The 6,191-nt window shown below is 40.5% G+C and overlaps 1 protein-coding gene across 2 annotated transcripts in view; it reads left to right on the top strand.

The window, feature by feature from the left end:
• Positions 1-6,191, top strand: part of ELF2 (E74 like ETS transcription factor 2) — a 130,479-nt gene that overhangs the window by 8,553 nt on the left and 115,735 nt on the right. The window lies entirely within an intron of this gene.

Genomic DNA, 6,191 nt, shown 5'->3' with positions numbered 1-6,191 from the left:
GTGATTGACATCTTTTAAAGCGTAATTAGTTTAAATTTTAATGAAGTGTGGTTTCTGAATTTTTTCTTTTATAGATCATGCTTTTGTTGTCTTATGTAAGAACTCTCTGCCTAATCCCAGATCTTGAGATTTTTCTGTTTTCTAGAAGTTTTATAGTTTTAACTCTTAACAGTTAGATTTTATCATCTATTTTGAATTAACTTCTGTGTATGGTGAGAAATCAAGTTCTAAATTCATCTTTTACATACAGATTGTTCTGTCAACCTAAATAAAAGACAGTCCCTCTGAAAGAAAACAGTATTTATTCAGGAATGGGCATTATAATGGAAATATGCATACCATAGTAAACTATGTGCATATTCAGGGAGGTAAAGGAAGACATAGATTTTTAAAGGAAAAATGAGGAGGATTATATCATCGTTTTAAATCAGTTTTCTTTGGCTATAAAGATCAATGACAAGAGTGGTGCCAGTCTGAGGTTGGACATGAAGTTACTGGGCGGATGTCCTTGCAGAAGTATTTTTTGTGTGTGTAAGGTTGCGATTGCCTTTGTGCAAGGTTGTGGCCTTTATGGGTTTTTTTGTGACAGTTTTTTTTTTTTGAGATGTAATCTCGCTCTGTTGCCCAGGTTGGAGTGCAGAGGTGCAATCTCGGCTTGCTGCAACATCTGCCTCCCGGGTTCAAGCGATTCTCCTGCCTCAGCTTTCCACTTAGCTGGGACTACAGGCCTGCGCCACCACGCCTGGCTAATTTTTGTATTTTTAGTAGGAATGGGGTTTCACCATGTTGGCCAGGCTGGTCTCAAACTCCTGAACTCAAGTGATCCACCCACCTTTGCCTCCCAAAGTGCTGGGATTACAAGTGTGGTCTGCCCGTCTCTGCCTCCCAAAGTGCTGGGATTACAGGCGTGAGCCACTATGCCCAGGCAATAGTTATTTTTTTTTAATCAGGTATTTGTGCATGCGAACCCTCCTTTCATGGCCTTCTCTGGCTCCATTTGTCGGGGCTTTTATCACAAATGACTCAATTTTAATTCTAACAACTTTCACTTTTCTCTCTTTTGATCAAAATCTTTCTTTGGACCCAGGCACAGTAGCTCATGCCTGTAATCCTAGCACTTTGGGAGGCAGAGGCAGGAGGATTGCTTGAGCCCAGGAGTTTGAGACCCACCTGGGCAACATGGTGAGACCCTGTCTCTAAAAAAACAAAGAAAACAAAACAAAAAGGATCTTTCTTTGGAAGCATCACTGATTAGTCATCTTGTAGTTAGGTTTTAATTATCTTTAGGTGCCAGGATGGACCTGTCCTGGGTTGTTGGTATGGTCCCATGTTGGAGGGAGTGCTTGGCAAACTAGGAGTCAGTGTCAGGACCCCTTCAGTCACATTTGAGCAACAAGGGAAGTTTGGAGGGAATGATTCTCAGGCTAAGTCTGCCAGAAATCTATTATTAAGATCAGTTTTTGTCTGTTCCTTAAATGTAGGCTATCATCTCAGGGTGTAGGGCCAGCCCGGTATAATTCTGTTGGGAGTAGTACTTCCGCAGAAATGTAACAAATAACATGTACAAAGTTTAAAAAGGAAAATACAAAGTAAACTTAATAGTAATATGATAATACCAGTTTACATAATGGTTTTGAGCCATGAAGCTAGACCTAAGGGCAGTCAGCTGAATAAATCAAGTGACCATGGAGAACTAGATCAGACCTGTTATAACCATGTGGTCTGTTTTCTTATTTTGCGTATGAGTGTCAACTTCCTCAAAGGAATTTATCCAGGTAAATTGTGTAGTATTAGTAATAGCACAGGCATTTCTTTACTTAACCAATAGCTAATGCAGAGCAGTGTTATCATTTGGTATTCCATAACTGGGTTGAATTAAAGCAGAGTATGAACAATTTTTTTAGGGATGTTGCCAGAGTCACCCACTAGTTGGACTGAAGGATCTCTTAGGTCAAGTTCTGTCAAGTTACCAGTAGAAGCTGCTGATTGTGAAATTTCAATTACAACATTATCTTGCCAAGTGAAAAAGCTGCGCCTTAAGAAGGGTAAGAGTCTCCCCTTGTTCAGTTATCTTGGGAAAAGCTGTCTATAGTGCGGAACATCGACTTCTTGTCCTGGCTTGCAGTTTGAATATCTCTGGTTAAAGCATTGGGCAGTTTGGTGAATTTTTCTGTGTGGCTCAGACTTCGAGTACCAGACTTGTCCCTTAAAATTCATCGAGTTTCAGCTTATAGGGCTTCCGGAACAGAGCAATTTCTGTTTTAATAATTCTGTGGAAGAAAGTTGGATTGGAGGAAGCTAGAAGAATTTAGGATCTAGGCCAGTTTGCAGGTAGATAATAAAAACTCAAATACAGTGTACAGGGCTACAATCTAATAACAGATACAGTATAGCTTTTCTTTAGAAACGTTAACTTTTCTCTTTATAGCCATCCCAGTTTCTACCAGAGATAATCAGAAAAAAACAAATTTGTTTATAAAATAGTTTTAACAGTTTTTTTGTCTGATTATTTACTTAAGGGCAGCAAGAATAGCTGTTGGCCACAAAGAAATCTCAGATTTATGAACCTTTCAAGACTAGGAAGCCAAACCAAGGCAGGCATTAGATTTCACCTACAGCCGTAAGGTTCCTGGGCCAGCCAAGAAGTGACAGATTGTATTCTCTCACTGTAAGGATGGGAACACCTGAACCCAGACATTTTGTGCACATTCTTAAATATGATATTCCAGTCAAAGCCTTGGCAATATAACTAATGTTTCCAACTGTATCCTGTTATAAAGAGAGCAGATTTTTGTGAACTTAGAGTAACAACCCTATATTATCAGAAAAATAAGAAGACTCATGAATAGTTTCTGAATTTTACTTAACCAATACCTAATGCAGAGGGATCAAGTAGGGAGAAAAAGTAAATGCTTTCACTTTTGTTGAGAGAAGTATTATCTTACCAAATTACTGTAAATGATTGATACTTTAAGAGAAAAAGTTTTCTTAAATCTGGAAAACGGAACATTTAAGTAAAGAACCAACAATATTTCAAATAAAAGTCATAAAATATCGTTGATTATTTAATCTCATATTTTGTGTTGCTTAATCTTAATTAGCAGTTTTTCTTTTCTTTTTTTTTTTTTGAGACGGAGTCTGGCTCTGTCTCCCAGGCTGGATGGAGTGCAGTGGCCGGTCTTCAGCTCACCTGCAAGCTCCGCCTCCCGGGTTTACGCCATTCTCCTGCCTCAGCCTCCAGAGTAGCTGGGACTATAGGCGTCCGCCACCTCGCCTGGCTAGGTTTTTGTATTTTAGTAGAGACGGGGTTTCACCGTGTTAGCCAGGATGGTCTTGATCTCCTGACCTCGTGATCCACCCGTCTCGGCCTCCCAAAGTGCTGGGATTACAGGCTTGAGCCACCGCGCCCCAATTAGCAGTTTTTCTAACTAATCAGTTTCTTCATTAGAATTCTGGAAAATTTTTAGTTCATTGAGCTTAAAGTTATTAGAAATGTATATTTAATAGTACAAGTCTTTTCCATGAATCTGATTGCAGATATTTTATTTTATTTTAAATTTTATTTATTTTTTGAGATGGAGTTTCACTCTGTTGCCCAGGCTGGAGTGCAGTGGCCTGATGTCGGCTCACTGCAACCTCTGCCTCCCGGGTTCAAGCGACTCTTGTGTCTCAGCTTCCCAAGCAGCTGGGATTACAGGTGCACACCACTACCTTGGCTAATTTTTGTATTTTTAGTAGACACTAAAGACTAAAATTAGTAGAGACCAAAGACTACAATTAGTAGAGACCAGAGATTAAAGACTAAAATTTTGTATTTTTAGTAGCCATGTTGACCAGGCTGGTCTCGAACTCCTGACCTCAGGTGATCCGCCCGACTCGGCCTCCCACAGTGCTGGGATTACAGATGTGAGCCACCATGCCCAGCCTGTTTTTTTTTTTTTTTTTTTTTTTGAGACGGAGTCTCGCTCTGTCTCCCGGGCTGGAGTGCAGTGGCCGGATCTCAGCTCACTGCAAGCTCTGCCTCCAGGGTTTATGCCATTCTCCTGCCTCAGCCTCCCGAGTAGCTGGGACTACAGGCACCTGCCACCTCGCCCGGCTAGTTTTTTGTATTTTTTTAGTAGAGACGGGGTTTCACCGTGTTAGCCAGGATGGTCTCGATCTCCTGACCTCGTGATCCGCCCGTCTCGGCCTCCCAAAGTGCTGGGATTACAGGCTTGAGCCACCGCGCCCGGCGCCCAGCCTGTTTTTAGAGAAGAATCAAAACTGTGAATGATGAAGATTTAGAATAGCCATGGTTAAAAATCTGATGAAGTTCATTATAATCAGCAGTTGACAAATTCAGTTATTTTTGTGGCATGTAACATATACTAGAATTATGACTGATGACATATTAGATTTCTAAGAGTTTTATGTACTTTTGGAATATTCATATTAATATATCAATAAATGTAACGAAAAGAAGATCTAGAATCACTTATTTGTCAATGCTTTCCATATAATTCATCATATCAAATAATCCTGATTTAGTTCAGTGTCTCTGTTTCAGAAATCTTTGAGAAGGTCCAGTGCCCTGTGGAACATCCTAAAGTTAGTTGGAGGCCAAGAAAGACTTACTTATTTTTTATTCTTTTGAGACTGGAGTGCAGTAGTGCGATCTCAACTCTCTGCAACCTCTGCCTCCGGGGTTCAAGCAGTTCTCCTGCCTCAGCCTCCCGAGTAGCTGGGATTACAGGCATGAGCCACTGCGCCTGGCCTAATTTTGTATTTTTAGTAGAAACGGGGTTTCTCCATGTTGGTTCGGCTGGTCTTGAACTCTGACCTCAGGTGATCCACCCACCTCGGCCTCCCAAAGTGCTGGGATTACAGGTATGAGCCACCGCGCCAAACTGAAAGACTTAATTTAGAACTTGATCCTGGGGAAGTCTACCAAAGATACTAAAAGGTTTAAAACACCTGATCAAAACATAATCATAGGTCACTGTGAAATAATAGTCATTAATTTAACCACAGTAGTAATAAAAAGATTTCAAAAGCAATACAGAAAGTTACATGGATGGGAAAAAAACAACAAAAACAACAACAACAAAAAACAAATCCAAAACCCTTAACCCTTCCAAAGCCAAGTTTTCCTAAGTAACCAAAAACCCCAATAAAGACAGCATGAAATACAGGGATTATCTTCATAAGATGCAAAATCTTTGTTTCTTGGGCCAATTAACAAAAAGGCAAAGAAAACTTCCTGCAATGGGATTGCTTCTCCTAATGGGAATCCCATTTAGATAACTTGGAAGTTGGACCTGATGAAAAATTACTTGAATTTAGGCTGACACAGGAAGAATGTGTGTCCAAGGTTATGAGTGTACACCATATTATAGAGAAATGTAAACAAGAAAACTAGTACCTTGAGCAGGAAATACATGGCTCTTTGTAAAATCATGGGAAATTCTGGGTTAAATGGAGCAATTCAGACACATCAGGAAAAGCCAAGAATACAGAATTGCTCTAAACTGTAAAGCTGCAGTTCAGAAGATGTGTGAAAATTTAAAGAAACATTTCTGAAGTAAACATAAAAACTTCTGCAATTTTTACTAAGAACAGATCAAGACTTCAAGAAAAGCTTGTTCTAACACAGGGGACCAAAATTTTAAGTATTTGTTGTTGTTTTTGAAACAGGGTCTCATTCTGTCACCTAGGCTAGAGTGCAGTAGCACAGTCTTGGCTCACTGCAATCTCCACTTTCCAGATTCGAGTGATTCTCCTGACTCAGCCTCCAGAGTAGCTGGGACTACAGGCACATGCCACCATGTCTAGCTAATTTTTGTATTTTTTAGTAGAGATGGTGTTTCTCCACGTTGTCCAGGCTGGTCTTGAACTCCTGACCTCAGGTGATCCACCTCTGCCTCCCAAAGTGCTGGGACTACAGGCGTGAGCCACTGTGCCTGACCACAGCTAAACTTTTAGAAAGCTTGTAACTAATTTTCTTTTATTTGTAGCCAACTTAATCGTATGAAAAATCCCTTCCTTCCTTCCTTCCTTCCTTACTTCCTTCCTCCCTTCCTCCCTTCCTCCTTCCCTCCCTCCCTCGCCTTCCTGCCTGCCTTCCTTCTCTCCCTCCCCCGCTTGCTTGCTTGCTCTTTCTTTCTTTCTTTCTTTCTTTCTTTCTTTCTTTCTTTCTTTCTTTCTTTCTTTCT

This window comes from Rhinopithecus bieti, unplaced genomic scaffold, assembly GCF_001698545.2.
Source record: "Rhinopithecus bieti isolate Rb0 unplaced genomic scaffold, ASM169854v2 scaffold_13709, whole genome shotgun sequence".
Lineage (NCBI taxonomy): Eukaryota > Metazoa > Chordata > Mammalia > Primates > Cercopithecidae > Rhinopithecus > Rhinopithecus bieti.
This window is presented reverse-complemented; position numbering and strand designations above follow the sequence as displayed.